This window comes from Patella vulgata, chromosome 1 (genome assembly GCF_932274485.2).
Source record: "Patella vulgata chromosome 1, xgPatVulg1.2, whole genome shotgun sequence".
Classification (NCBI taxonomy): Eukaryota; Metazoa; Mollusca; class Gastropoda; family Patellidae; genus Patella; species Patella vulgata.
The window spans coordinates 17,456,458-17,473,869 of NC_065879.2; positions in this window are offsets into that span (position 1 = coordinate 17,456,458).

Sequence of the window (17,412 nt, forward strand, 5' to 3'; positions counted from 1 at the left end):
CGTTATGAAGCAAATGTTGGATTTTTTATTTCAAATAACCGAAAAAAAGTCACGAAGCAAATGTTGCATTAATATATTAAAGAACCGAAATGACGCCATGAAGAAAACGTTGGATTTCCTTTTTTAAAGAACGGTTGTGTTGGTGATACCTCGCCCAACTTTATATATGTACGTTACTGTGTTTTGGTTTTGTTCTGTATATATTGTTGTATAATTGTGGTATTTGTGTAGTCGTGGAACAATGTGATAGGGGCGTGGTCATGAATTTGCGCATGTGGCATTTGAGGGGGGGGGGGCATCGTGGAGCCACCGTCAAGCATGGCGTGAAGTCTGGAGAGAATTTTATAAAATCAGAAGCTCTTAGACAATAATATGTCTGTTGAATGGATTAGAGTGGAGTGAGACCAAAACGGTGGCAATGCTTTGCGTGTTTTTTTTGCTTGTTCGACATTATTTCAATGAATGTAACAGAAAAAATCTGTGTGTGATTTTGTTCGTTAGATCACAAGGTCTGTCATTGGGTCAAGTAGCGTCACCAGTCCAGGCTCGTGGGTTTTCTCCGGGTCCTCTGGTTTCCTCCTATAGCAAAGACCCCTACGCGCTCCTTATGTTAGTCCCGAAATGACCTAGTTAAAACTCTCTCTGTCTCTCTGGTGTAGCTATTAAATAAAATGGGGTTTAACGTCCTACTTTTCTGCTCTGAATGGGATAATGAAGACGGGCATATGTCTTACAGTGTGCTATGAGACACTATGGCCTACTGTTATATCGAATTCCAACTTTCAGGTGTTATTTCACGTGTATCGGTTTTTCACCCCATTCGAACGACTAGCATCTAATACACAAATTCAACTCATTACCTCGACTATCTAAACTAATTTATTCCGGTTTGTAAAGGACGTTAAACCCCATTTCATTTGTGATTTTAAAATTTGAAACCTAATTAAATGTAAACGATGTTTACATGTTCAATGTTTAACAGGAGTTTTAAAAATACATTAAAAATACATTATTAATTAATACGACAGCTTTCTGCAGACGACGATAGCAGGGAGTCGATCCCTTAATGGCTTGCTAGTCTTTTAACGTTATAGGTGGGCATGTAATTTACCAAGATAATTATACCCTACCTTTATGTTGTATATTAACTGCGTCTCTGTGTCGAGGCCACACAGTCTTATGTATTAATTTAATTTTATAAACTTTCACCCTCTAACTATTAAATTAACATGCTTGCTGGGATTATTTTTCCTTTGTGAGTTTTGTATTAAGTTTTAGCTCTAGGAGTATCAATGAAGGAATGAGAAGCTGTGATAAGAATTTGAAGGCCTCGTTCTCCATTGATGACCCTCTTGGGAGTCTGCAAATACTTTAAGATGAGGGGCATGCTATTAGGAGCATTTTTGCCCGGACATCGGCCTACTCTTCATATCAAATTTCAGCTGTCCAAGGGTTCTTTTACGCGTACGCTAACCTGCACGAGACCTCGAGTATTGGTTCCAGTCCCTCCATCCAGCATCGGTGACACGTGGACACCCCGTCAGAAAACTCCGAGAAACTTTCTCGAGCTACAACGGGATGGAACCCGAGGCTTACTCGCTAAGTCATCGTGGCTCCCAGAAAATTTAAAGCGTACACGTTGAAACGCAGTCACTTTAGGAAGTGAAAAATGTCTTTAGAGGAGAAAGGGCCGACTTAAGGAGTTTCTACTCCCTTCATTCTACGTCCCTGATTTAACCCTACCTTGACTATCCTCCATGATTTAAACCTAGAAAACCGCCCTTTTTAAGCCCTATCTAGACCACCTTCCTGACTAAGCCTTATCTAGAAAACCTCCCTGAATTAACTTTACCTAGGCAACCTCCCTTATTTAACCTTACCTAGGCAACCTCCCTTATTAAGCCCTACCTAGGCAACCTCCCTGTGTTATGTATGTTGTGTATTTTATTATCTTATTAAAGCCTTTTAAGTTTCTCAAATCTTGTTTGATTGGATTTTATGTGAAATAATCTGATAAGAATAAACTGGGGCTAACTTGTTAGGGTTAAAACGTCGAAAATTCATGTAAAATGAAATGAAATGGGGTTTAACGTCCACTGTTCTGCTCCGACTGAGCTGATGAAGATGGACATACGCTATACAGTGTGCTATGAGGAAACTTTTGCCCGGACAGCGGCGCTACGACCTACTCTTAAATTGAATTCGAACTGCCAAGGGATCTTTTACGTGTACGCCAATGTGTACACGGGGTCTCAGTTTGTCGTTCCATCCGAACGACTAGACATCTGTCCTTGCCATGCTCTCCGTCTTGCACCACTGACTAGGATAAATCCGGATGAAATTTGTCGGCCAACACCTGGATCGAACCCGCGACTTTAAGGATAGTGAGCTAGCGTCTTGCTCACTTAGTACATTCATGTAAACATATATAAATTACTACGGAGATTATATATATAAAAATATATGGCGCTGAATCCCCAGTTTTATATATAAGGCAGTGGTTCCCAACCTTTTGTTGGTTGCGACGCCATTCCAGAATCCATCATCTGATCGCGACCACATTCGAGAAACCATCTTTAAATCCCGACCCCTCGAAGAACAAAGTCACCATTTGCTATGGAACATCATCATTCTTTACAGATCAAAATGTTGTAATGAGAGTCTGAGGAATCAAATCGTGAGCGTGAGAGAGGAAAGACGATGTGGCAAGAGATGTATAGATCAGAGATTTAAATGTTTTTCATGTAAACATAGCATTTTTTCAAAAGTTTCAGAGAAGTTCACCACGACCCCGCGAAAAGTGCTCCGCGACCCGAGGTTGGAAACTATGTATATAAAGATTGGGAGATGCTAATTGTTGGGAGGTTGGGGAATTTCCGGAGTCCACTTTATATAAATGAAAACATGTATAGGTGAAAGGTGCATTGGATCCGAGTTCAGCTTCTAAAAGGGTTTAGGGTTAGGGTTAGTATCCCCCAAAATACTCATTTATATAAAGCGGCTATTGTTGACTTTGGAAAATCCCGGACTGGCCTACAATTAGCATCTCCCATAAAGACTAGTATATCAGTAAGTCAAGGAGGACCACACTACACACAAACAAAACCAATAAGATAAACCTGCGGACAATGCACAGCAACAAACAACTTAAACAGTCGTATATATACTATTCAAAAAAAGTAGGGGATATTTGATTTTGGGGGCATAATACTAAAATATGCAAATGACTACGAAAAAAGTCACTATAGAACCTAACAGAAGAAACATTTCCAGTTACATGTGACGCCCAAACGCACCAATAGCTACCGCATGGAATGCAGGTGATGCTTGGGATCATCATGGGGGTCCAACCCAAGATTTGCACGACTCTGACTTTGAATGTTACAGTCATTGTGGCATTGAATTCCAGGGTGGAAACATCAGTTTAATTGTTTTAGTGACCAGAAAACAAATTTTGATATGCGTCGGCTTACCCAAAATGAAAGGTTACGTGCCCTTGGCATGCTACAGATCGGCACAACACAGGCGGTTGTGGCGCGGACGATGAATGTTTCTCAGTCTGTCATAAGCAGGCTATGGTCCAGATACCGTGATACACAATCTGTACAGGACAGACCACGCTCAGGTCGACCAAGGGCGACAACTCAAGCCCAGGATCGATTTATCCGTACCTTGGCCTTGAGAAATCGTGTCATCACAGCAAATCAGATCAGCGCTCGTCTTCAAACAGACACTGGTGTGAGAGTGAGTGGCCAGACGATTCGGAATCGACTGCATAGTGGTCACCTTCGCGCCCGACGTCCTCGCGTGATCCCTTGTTTGAGAGATCATCACATTCAGGCAAGACGTCGTTGGTGTAGGGATCGTCAACACTGGGATAATCGACGCTGGAGCAATGTGATGTTTTCAGATGAGTCAAGGTTCACTGTTGATTTTTTGGACAGACGTAGGAGGGTGTGGCGTCGTCGAAACGAGCGCTTCCAAGACGTTAACGTCATCAGACATGATCGATTTGGGGGTGGTTCTGTTATGGTGTGGGGAGGCATCACTGTTGCTGGAAGAACGGCTTTACATGTTGTTGCAGGGCGTGTTACAGGCCAGTACTACCGGGACAACATCTTGGCAGTCCATGTTGTGCCGTTCGCACGACGTCATGGCCGCCGTTTCATCTTCCAGGATGACAACGCAAGATGTCACAGGGCCAGGATCGTTACAGGTTACCTGCAACAACAGAACATCACCACATTACCTTGGCCAGCACTGAGTCCCGACCTCTCCCCCATCGAGCATGTCTGGGACATGCTTGGACAGAGGTTACGTCAACGTCAACAACGTCCTGCCAATGTCCAAGAACTTGCTGCTGCGTTGCAACAGGAATGGGACAATCTGGACCAAAATGACCTTAGACGTCTCATTAGGAGTATGCCACGTCGGATCAATGCTTGTTTGGCAAACAGAGGAAGATTTACCCGTTTCTGACTTGGTTGTGATGCTGTGGTAACTTTGCTGTTTGACCCCGGGTATCATTTTACCCTTATAATGGTCAGTCTGTGCCTTACTTAGTCTAACGATCATTTGGAATAAATCGATGAATGTGAACTTCATTTCATTTTGTCATTTGTTTCTTCGTCAGTTTCATTAGGTGACTATAATAACACTTAAAAATCAAATATCCCCTACTTTTTTTGAATAGTACATCTGTTATAGTGTATCTTTGTACATGTATCTATTTTATTATATAATTTTAGTCAAAGTAGTAATTGACCAATGACCGATTGATTTCTCTCACTATTCGGGGGCTAGCCGTATGATCGTCATAACGTCACATCCATCTTGAACAAATGAACTGTCTCCAATACGGCGACCAATGTCAAAGAACTCTCGTCAAGTAAAGGAACACAATGCCACGCATATAATTAGTGAGTTGTTGTATAACCGATAATTGTCTGACAAATAGGCCTGCCTGAGAAATAAAATTGTTACACGTTGTCTTTTTTTATCACACATTTTTGGCAGATAAAATATTCCAGTTGGCGGTGAAAGTATATTATGAATATTTTTTTTATATAAAACATTATGATCCATTTTGTCGAAAAAAATGTACATAGGATATCTATGTGTAAGCCTACGTGTATACTAATATAAAAAAAATGTTGTTAGCGTTAATGGATAGTAGCTGTCTGTCTTGACGAAATTAGCTGTCGGTCTTTACGACCCCCAATTAAAATAATCAAATAATTTAAGAGACAGAGATTTGATTCTGATTTCTGTGGGAAAAATCATAAATTACTTTGTTATCAGAAAGAGTTTATCGTGTATAAAGTAAATTTGTCTGGTTGTGGTTATCGTGTTTACGGTTTGTTAGAGAATTAGATATTGGTGGCATGATAACACGTCGTGACACTTTTAATGGCTACCAATAAAACACAAAAAACACATCTTACCACATCATAGACACAATTACAGTTTACAGGATCCAGCGGGGAGGTGCATACCGTGCCGGGTTTCGTGGCCCGCGACAGCCGGGCCCTGGGACATGCAACCCGAAGAAAAGTTTTGAAAGACACATAGTCTCTAGCGTCATTTCGGGAAACCGGAGGCCACTTCGCCAAAACAAATTGGTCGGAAAAAGGTCCGTAATTGGCAAAATAATCGAAAAACATCGAAATTTTTAGCGCTTAGTGAAATGGAGGAAAAAAGTAAATGTTTAGCTTTCGGTTTGGTTTTTAATGATAGGATACCAGTTGGCCTACCTAGAGCGATCATTGTGGCATTCTTCACGCCCGGGTTTAGCCCGGATACCCTGACGATGACGATAGCTTCAAACGGATACCATCCCAACTGTTCCACTAGATCCCATCCCTATTTTTTTCGACTGGATACCATACCAACTGTTCCACTGGATACCATCCGAACTGTTCTACTAGATGCCATTCCTACTGTTATGCTGGATACTTGTAGCACCACGAGTCTTTAGTCAGACGTGGAGAGCGGACACGTACTAAAACCGGTCGCCACATCCTACGTATGACCCATGCATCTTTTCTTACTACATATTTCTGTAGCCTTGTGATCGTCTAAAATTTGTCTCTAGCTGTCTTTGCTTCTGCTTCACGTTGTGTATTTACTTCTTACTGGTTTCTTAAGACGTTTGTCTTCTCAGTTATAACAATGCAACAGTTCGTTTTTACATTTTATATAGCATTGCCGGATACATGGTTACAAGCATAGTACATATTACAATATTAACTAAAGTCATTCTCCACCTTAGACATGCAGCCTCGCTGGGCGAGTTTGCTGATAGAAGCTCTTACATCTTTCTTATTCTGAAACCAAGCGCTGTCTGGTGAATTCTCACGAACATCATAATTTTGTATCTACTGGTTTTGGACATTCAATTATCTAATTGGTCAAATATGATGTAAATAAATAGAGAGATTGGTTAATTGAGCACAATGACGTCGAAACCCACCCTTATATGGTTATATGGAAATTTACTGAAGAACATTCCCATGAGATATCTGTTAACATGTTGTTGACATATAGATCTAGCTATGTTGTGGCTATATAACTCTTTTTTATATAACAATATGTCATTTATACCCTAAGTTGATTTAAGTACACACTATATATAATATGTGAATATGTTTGAAACTCCTAACTTGCCAAATATATTAATTAATGAAATATACAGCTATTATTATGTCTCTATTCTTTGTCTATAAATTTAAAAACAATGTAGCCACGACTATATTGCTACATACTACCCTACTGTTTTACTGGATACCATCCCATACTGTTCTAGTGGATACCACCCCAACTGGTTCTACTGCATACCACCCTTACTGTTTTATTGGATACCACCCCAACTCTTCTACTGGATACCACCCCTACTGTTCTATTGGATACAATCCTGACTGGTCTACTGGAAACCACCCTACTGGTTCTACTGGACATCATCCCTACTGTTTTACTGGAAACCATCCCATATTGTTCTACTGGATACCATACCATCCCATACTCTTCTACTGGATACCATCCCATACTGTTCTACTGGATACCACCCCTACTGTTATACTGGATACCCCATCTGGTTCTTGGATACCACCCCTACTGTTCTACTGGATACAATCCTAACTGGTCTACTGGATACCACCCCTACTGTTCTACTGGATACTAGCCATACTGTTCTACTGGATACCACCCCTACTGTTCTACAGGATACCACTCTACTGGTTCTATTGGATTCTGTCCCAACTGGATCTACAGGATACTATCCATACTGTTCTACATCCTGGCTGATCTACTAGATACCCTACTGGTTCTACAGGATGCTCCCCCTACTGTTTACTGGATACCGCCCCCCCCCCCACACCCCGAATTCTATTGGATAGGGTGAGGGTTAAACCGAATTTCAATTCATTTCCCACCACAACCACCTGTTTCTACTGGATACCAACCTCTATTGATTTACCAACAGGATTAACAACTAGGTCACTCATTTGATTCAGTGTCCGGGTTTATATGAAAACTCACAGCACAAGCTGTAATTCTCAACAAACAACCTATCATAAGGCATGTAAAATGACTAAAAGATAAATTTAAATGCTGTTTAGTTTGATCCACGCTAGGATGCTACAATCAATGATAGGGATGACATCGGTGCGGCTTAATGAGCCCCAAATATTAACTTTTTTCCTTCTGTAAATTAAATTCTAGAAAATTGATTTTAAGCATTAGAAAAATTAATAGTTATTTAGTGTAAATAGGTATGCATGATGAGAAAAAGGCACCATTCTGCCCAGAGCAGTAATGTCTTATGTAAACAGTGCACATCCCATTGATCCAATGATTGACCCCACCTGATGTTATAGGTCACATGTTGAAAGTAGCCATCTTTAACAGAGTTATTAGAAGACTTTCATATAATACAGACTGAGCTTGATCCAGAACAAATAACCAAAATGAAAGATCTAGGTTAAAATATAACAACAATGTTATTATTCACATTTATTTTATTGCATAAAAATAACATACAATATATTTGCATAGATTTAGCGTAACATCTGAGCATAAATGAGACAAATAAAACACTCTTTTTCTAAACCACATAGATGTATCTATTTTCTGAGTTAAAATACAGTTTGTTTGTTTATAAATACCATAACAAAATAGTTAAATTAGATATAAATGATTTTCATATATTTCATTTGGGTTTTTACAAATAAATACAAATTTTGTCATTGTGGACCGATGTAAAAATATAGAAATCGTTTTGAAAAAAAAAATAGTAAACAGTGTCTATTGCTTTGTCAGAAAAAAAACTCCTCTTTTTTGTTTCATGGTGGAAAACCCAAAGGAATCATTGGGCCAATAAGGGGAGGGGGGTTGTATGGTTAGCGCGTTCTCGTTGCATTTCAAGGTCTGTCATTGAGTCAACTGGCATGGTTTCGATTCGCCAGTTATGCGTGACAAGGAGTAGGGTCGCCTGTCCAACCTTGTGGGTTTTCTCCGGGTCCTCCGGTTTCCTCCCACTGCTAAAGACACCTATGCACAAGCGAATTATTGAAATAAAACTGAACCATTTCTCTCTCTGAGCAAACGAGAAGAGTTATAATGTAAGGGAGATAACACTTATAATATGTTATAAATGTGGATTTTTTGCTATGAGAAGTGGTATCTGATGTTATAGAAATAGTAAGCTTCCCCTTCCCCATGTTAATCTCATATTTGGTACTGGTATTCTGACTAGAAACTACTATAATATATATTATATATCAGAGCTCAGACCACTACTAAAAGAATATATATATTATATATCAGAGCTCAGACCACTACTAAAAGAATATATATATTATATATCAGGTCTTAGATCATTACTATTGTTATATTATATATCAAGACTGCTAAGATAATATATATTATATATCAGGTCTCAGACCTATTAGGACATACAAAAAAATATTCTGGTTCTCAGACAATCCTTACTATAAATCTAATGCAGGTGGGAGGTTTTTATTTCTGTGTTTTTATTTTGTCATTATTTTATTTTATTTTGGATTAAATGACTTCTCACAAACATTTTTATTTCAACTCTACACTACATTCAACTCAATCATGTTTTTTAACAGGAATTTGTGATTATCCAGTGTCATTTATGTTTGTCAGTAACATTTATCAGGGTTGTTTACTGGATAAATGAGTCTATGCCACATTTCAGGATTCATTCCTGTAACAGTGGTAAATATTTACTCGAGATTGTTTTTTTTTTTATAATATAAACGGGTCATGCGTCACTTTTTAAGTGACACAGAATTATCTGAGAACCAGAAAATTTTTTTTATGGCCTTGTAAAGAAATATTTAAAGCCTATTTATTTTACAGAAAATCACTGGCCATAAATGAGATGATCCACTGGCCGTTCTGAGTAATTATAACTAAACGCTAAAACATATATTGATCCCATTCCAAAACATTAGCAAAAATACAATTTTATACATTTTCAAAACAAACAAAAATAGACAAAGATTTAATTTAAACAATGATAAAGATCAGTTCATTCTTTATAACGAAAAATAAAATCAACAATTAACTTCATTTTAAAACATGGTTGCTCTCACAAATTATTTAATTTAAATATATTGCTGTCTCAGCGATTTATTAACAAGATTTTAGGTGTTCGTTGAATTTGTTATTCGTTTCTTATTAAAACTAATGGAATTTAGTAAATGTTTGGTCTCCAATATTTAAAGATAACAATTCAATGAATTTATTCACATATAAATAAAAAGCTATAGAAAATATATTAATGTGAAAGATTCATAATTTCTGAAATCTCAAAATGTCCCATGAAATGAAATGGGTTTTAACATCCTACTGTTTTGCTCCGACTGGGCTAATGAAGACGGGCATACGCCATACAGTGTACTATGAGGGAAATATTGCCTGGACAGCGTTACTACGGCCTACTCTTATATCAAATTCCAACTGCCAGGGAATCTTTAACATGCATGTCAATGTGTACACAGGACCTCTGTTTTTCATTTCATCTGAATGACTAGACAGCTGTCCTTTCAGGCCCCCCGACATGCACAAAATGTACCAAAAACGTTAGATAAATTAATCATTTGATTTAATCAAAGATTCAAATAACATTTTACCTAGCTGAAAGATTTTTTCAATGTGCTTCAGGTTTGGCGATCTTTTTCTGCTCCAAAACTTGCCTTCTTGTTGACAAATAAGTCCATTATGCTTAGCAACCATTACTATCAAACATTGACATTATCAATTATTTCTTCCTATCACCATCAATCATGAACACATCATCTTTATTTCATATTCTATCACCACTGATAAATATTCCTATCACCTATATTATAATGATTATGCTGTTATTGGGATCCTCGGATTACACCTACATTATAGAAAATCTCAGTGTCCTCGGACTACACAAATACTTCTGATTGAATTAAACAAACATTAAAACGATAACATAACAAAAAGTACAATGTGCTCACAAAATTACGAGACCAAAGTTGACATCTTTAACTGGCAAAAACAAAAAAACTGGTAGAAAAAATATACCTTTCTTATCTTGAGTTATATTTAGATCATAATATATTCAAATAACAACTATAGTTACATAACATAATTCAAATAACAACTGTAGTTACATAACATAATTCAAACAACAGCTGCAGTTACATACCATATTCAAAAACAACTGTTATAGCAACATAAAATATTCAAATAAAAACTGTAATTATATGAAGATCACAACATATTCGAATAAGAACTGTAATTACTTAAAATATTTAAATCACAACAGCAGTTTTTTTGTTTTCTCATTTCTCATTGTCTAATAGATCTAATGATCAACATGGTTTCAAACTCTAACTTTTAAATTAAAATGTCATTAATATTTAATAATAAAACATTTTCTTCTTTCTGATGTCTTCCACAATCTACATACATGTATCGAAACACAAAACACAAAATTTTTAAAATGTCATTTATATTTAATTATAATTATAAAACACATTCGATTAAAATATTTTCTTTCTGATTTCTTCCACAATCTACATATTGTAATATAAAACCTTTAAATTCTTAAAATGTCTTTAATATATGTTTAGACTGTCTTCTTTCTGATTTCTTCCATAAAATCTTTATTCTGTTGTTTGTTAGAAACAAGAAGTTGTAATATTGCAACATAACAACCTTCTTTACGATCTTGGACGTGTTTGTGTATAAACATAGCCGGCCACTAATAAGGCCAACACAACGAGCACTGGAACCACAACCGTCCATACTTTGTCTTTGTTGGCCAAATTGTCTTCTTTCCGTTTCCTTTTCTCTTTATTTGTCTCTTTCTTTGCTTTTCCTTTTAACTGTCTCATGGTGGTGGATAAAGGGAGCTTACTCTAATTATCGTCTGTCTGAAAATTAGAGAGAAAAAATCTTCAGATGTCTAAATCTTGATACAATTCTAATGAAATGAAATTTAAATGTCTTACCTCTCTGCATCAACTGGGATAATAAAGACAGGCATACCCTATGCTATGAGTGAAATTTTGCATGTCTAAACACGGAGCCACAGTGGCTAAGACACTGGCTCACTAGTCTGGATGTTACTTGTTCGATTCCTGTATTGGTTGAAAAAGTCCAATGGGGTTTTCTGACGTGGTTTCCCCTTCTCAGTAGTAGAGGACGGAGGGCCTTACAAGGACAGCTGTCTAGTCGTTTGGATGGTTCAAAAAACTGAGGTATACATTAAGTGCACATAAAAGATCACTTGGCAGTTGGAATTCGATATAAGAGTAGGCTATAATGCCGCTGTCTGGGCAAAAAAATTTCACTCATAGCACACTGTATGGCGGCATATGCCCGTCTTCATTAGTCCAGTCGGAGGAGAACAGTATAGACCGGAGGCTCAACGCGGGGGGGGGGGGGGGGGGGGGGGGGGCGTCAAATGGGAACAAAACCAGACCCAACTTTTCTAGAGTAAAATTGTGCGTAGAATACGATGCCAGGTGGTAATCAGTCTGCCGTTATTTTTTAACTATTATAGCGAGAACTATCAGCTCTCTATCAAATCTTACCTATTGCCTCTTTAAATGTTGTGAATTAATATAATTTAATATTAGAATAAATTTGTTCACGTGAAATGAAATGGGTATTAACAATAACAGCCTACTGTTACACCTAGACAGTGGTATTACAGCCTACTGTTACGCCATACAGTGAGTTATAAGAGAAATTTGCCTAGACAGTGGTGCTACAGCCTACTCTTATGCTGAATTCCCACTGAATAGGGTTCCTTATGCCAACGTGCACATGGGACCTCAGTTTTTCATCCCATCTGAACAATTAGACACTGCCCTGCACCACTGACAAGGGGGAGCTGACATAACAAATACAGATATTCATGGGAATAAATAGATACACAAATTCTTACAGTATTTTTCTTTAAATGACATATAATAGAGAGAGAGAGAGAGAGAGAGAGAGATCCTCGACACAAACAAGGTCATTTCGGGACTAACATATGGTTCAATTTTATTTCAATAATTCGCTATCACGTAGGGGTCTTTAGCGATGGGAGGAAACCGTAGGGCCCAGGGAAAATCCATGAGGTTGGACAGACGAACCTACTTCTTGCCACGTACAAGCAGGGATTCGAAAACCACGCCGCCTGACTCAATGACAGACCTTGTGATCGAACACGCACAAATTAACCATTCGGCCACCCAACTCTGTGACATATAGTAGCAGCATAACATTCATAATAACGTAACTTTATGGATTTTACAATAACGATTCAATACTACTACAAGTATACTCATCACGAAATAATCAAGATGGATACAAACATATATATACAATGAGTATATTTAATTCAACATCTATATAATATGATTAGCTTTTCACACTAAATAATTTAATTAAAAACCAATTTCAAAATCTGGTCTGGTCATTTACACAATAATTTCTTTTTCTTTTTTTTTTTTTTTAATATAAATCACTATTTATATATACACTCATATTACATTAATACATGCTTTTAGACCCATTTAATTAAAATCCAATTTCAGAACCTGGTCATCTATACAGAAATAGAGTGGAGAAATAATATACCGGTAACACATGTCATCTACTTTATTAGAATAATAACCATTTATATTGATTCGCTACAATATTTCACACTATTACCTTCCACCTATTTGTATCTATTACCTAACAGTGGGACGTCGACAGCTGCAGACTTTGATTTATATTAGTAATACTTAAATATCAAATTAAACTTTTGTATGGAATTTATTATATATTTAAAGTCGATAATCTGTATTTTCATTTTTGGGATAACTATTATAGCGAGAATGACTAACTCTTTATCTAAATCTTACATAATACATCTTTAAATACCCAAATAAAAAGAGAGAAATGGGGTTTATCGTCCACTTGACACAAACTAGGTAATGTCGACACTAACATATGGTTCAATTTATTTCAATGATTCGCTTGAGCATAGGGATCTTTAGAAGTGGAAGGGAACCGGAGAAAACCAACGAGGTTGGACAGGCGACTCTACTCCTTTCGTGAATCGAAAAGCATGCCACTTAACTCAATAACAGACCTTCTGATCCAACACACACACGTTAACCATTCGGCTAACCAACTCCCCAAATATCAAATTAAACTTCTGTATGATATATTTTTGGATGCTTAGAGTTTCTAATATTTTGGACAATATTTCATTTGTTTGCGAATTAATTCATGCTTAAATGTTTTCAAATTGTTTTCAAGGAGGTAAGTCTTATACTTAATATGATCCACAATCTTCAACATTACCATGAATAGATGGACTTCTGATAGTTAAAATCTGGCACGCGATTGCTTTCGAGTGCCATTTGTAATGAAGTGACTTGATGAATGCGGGTAAACATACCCAACAAGAGAGAATACTACCTATGTAGACTGGAATAACTAGACCCCAAAGACGGCCATTCAATTTTGCCGAACATAACTTGGTTACAAATTAAATGATAATAAAATTGTAATAATAAGTGTAAGCAGGGCTGGGGTAATGGTAACTGTGTAGCTAAACCAAACCAACAAGACAAACCTGCGGACAAGACAAACTACACAGACATTGCAAGAAATAAACAACAAATATCAAATCAAGTGAATGGATCCGGGGGTCAGTTGTGAGCATCCACTGTGTTTCACAGTCTCGATCCTGTAAATGATTTTCACATGAATACATATAGTTGTAATAAAATCCGATTTGGGTGCTTGTAGGTGAAATGAAATGAAATGGGGTCTAAAGTCCTACTGTTCTGCTCCTATACTGGGCTAATGAATACGGGCATTCGCCATACAATGTGCTATGAGTGAAATTTTGCCTGGGCAGCAGCACTATGATTTACTTTTATATCAAATTCCAACTGCCAAGGAATCTTTTACGTACACGCCAATCTATACAGGGGGCCTGGTTTTCATCCCATCCAAATGACTAGACAGCTGTCCTTGTCAGGCCCTGCATCCTGCTCCACTGACAAGGGAAAACCATGTCAGAAAAACCAGATGAACTTTTTCAAACACACGATCTCCAGGCTAGCGAGCCAGCAGCTTACCCACTTAGCCACTGTGGATCCGATAAAAGATAGAAACAACGTTGAATTTGGCTCCGATAGAAGATACATGTAAGTTGTCTTTGGTCAAATTTGCAGTCAATAAGATAAAACCAATGTGGTGATATAATCCGTGACGTGTTGAACCATCGACGATTTTAGAAAGCCAAACTAAAATTAGAAAAACAAACCAATTTAGGTTAATCTTTCAAAACTGATTATAATTCACTTCATTTTGACCTAAATGAAAATCAAAAAGGTTATCTCCTTTAACAGCCAAACTATTTTCTCATCAGAAACTATAAACCCAAAGATTTACATTTAGGCCTTGTCATTTCATGTGTGCCATGATACTAGCGCTCTATTTGACGCTCATACCGGATGGGCTTTCATGAATACCTGACAACTCATCCAAAAGACAACTCATCCCAAGACAACTCATCCCAATATAAGACAACTCATCCCAAGTTAGAAGACAACTCATCTCATCTCAACTTTAAAAAAAAACACTCATTCCAAAATAGTTTTGTTTGGTTTAATACATGGGTCGAGATATAAGACCACTCAGACCAAGTTATGACGATTACAAATAAATACCACAGTTGGAATAGGTTGAACTGTGTGGATCTGGTCTGCTTCTGTTGGTGTCTTCTCAATTTCCCCTCAGGCACCATTTTTATCTAGGTTGGTAGCTGTGCTGCCTCCGTTTACAACAATGTTAGAAGAAGGTAAAATTGGAGGTTTCCTATTTTTGCCTTCTGATCCATTCTGTTATGCCAAATTTCAACATCGTTATTAAAATAAATAAAACTAGCACTTATATTTGTTGGGATGAGTTGTCTTATATCTCGATCCATGTTTTAAAGTTGGGATGAGTTGTCTTATATTGGGATGAGTTGTCTTTGGGATGTACTATGAAACTACAAACCATGGAATATTCTGTATATTCTCTATGTATCAAACATATGTAACACTAAAAGTTTGCAAAATATATTGCACTCACAGAAAACGTTATGTTTGTAAGCTAACTACCTGAACCCCAAACATTCTGCAAATTTAGCTAAAAGAACTTAAAATTACTCTCACGGAAAGCATTGCTGTAAGCTTACCCACATCAACACCAAGCATTCTGTAAATTTAGCCAAAAGACACAAAAATCACAAGTGTTACTTGCCTAGTGGACTGGACACGCAATTTGCAAGACAGCTTTAATGCAAAGTCAATTTAATAAAACATATTTCTTAAAAAAAAATTAGCAAAATAAGTTGCCAAATTAGTAAAAACAAAACAGATCAATTTGCAGGCTAACCATCTGGTATCTGGCTGGAGGCGGAGTAAAATTGCTTTGAATTGATCAATAATATATCTACTGCTGGTTAATATTTTATTCAAAAATCTTGTATTATCAGTTATCAATAATAATTGCCTTAAAGTAGCTAAGTCTCTAACTCAATATCATCCAAAATCTTCAACATTGAAAACACGATTTATTTGTCAAATTAAATCAACATTCATGTTTTGATCTTACCGGAAAAAGATGGGCTTTTGATATCCAATATTTACGGCAAAATAAACATTTTACCATCGGTACACGAATCGTGTACCATAATGCGCTTCAGCCCCAGTTGTATCAAGAAACTTGAGGGACGAGGCTAGACACATTGCACCAAATCAACTGGCGTATGTAGACTAGAATAACCAGACGCTAGAAATTTGCACTCGTTTGAAACTGCTGCCTTATTTCGCCGAACACAACTGATTTGAAATTGGAGTAAAAACGGAAACCATTGAAATGGAATGTAAATCAGAAAATAATACATTCATATTACAGTATTATATGCGTTGCGACCCACTTTCGTCAATTTCTAGGCCCCAAATGTTAGCAAATTTGGCTCCTTTAATAATTAAATAACCAATATGATATAATAATCTTAAATACTGATAATAATAAACCAATAAATATCTGATCGAATATCAATCGATTTGATTAATTTATTGATACCGTCAATGCAACTTACATTCCCGTATTTCAAAACAAGATGTTACGATGTTTCTATTATCTAAACAGCCGACAAATTGACGTGGCAGTCTGATTGTATATAACCCTATAACAGTAAGTTAATAAAACCTACCTATCACGGCAGCTTAGGGGGCTATCTATCAATATACTGTCACTCAAACAACGTGGACTGTCACAACAATATCACGTGACTTGTATGCCACATGACACTTCCGCTTTTGCTACCGTAAATAGGTACTGATACGTTTAATGTCGCAAATATATCAAGATTGCATTAATTTGATTTGGAGTCTTTTTTTAATAAGAGGGAGCTCAAAAACCCGCGAAAATATATATTTCAAATAATTTTCGTAAAAGGATTGCTATAAACTGCCATCATTTTGATGGAAATACAGTGTCCTAATTTCCCGCCTTTTTTTTATGTTCAAAAAATAAAGAGACGGTTTAAAACTAAAAGTTATTAAACATTTGATAAACGTTGGTCTAATTATAGTCCCACACAAGGCATTCTCAACCCGGTCATAATGCTGTTTTACATCCCCTGAAAAAAGCATGACTGCATTAATTTCAACCAGAATATTTGGAAAAATGAAACAATCAATGTAGGCCTACAGACCCAGATAAAATTTCCAACTATTTCATGCACCTGGATCTGTTTTTGAAAATGGCGGCCCATATCGACGCAAACCAAATAGGAAGCAGTGTTTCACTGTGGGCAGGCTAATATAACTGGTTCAGGGGCTCTGACATTATAAACCT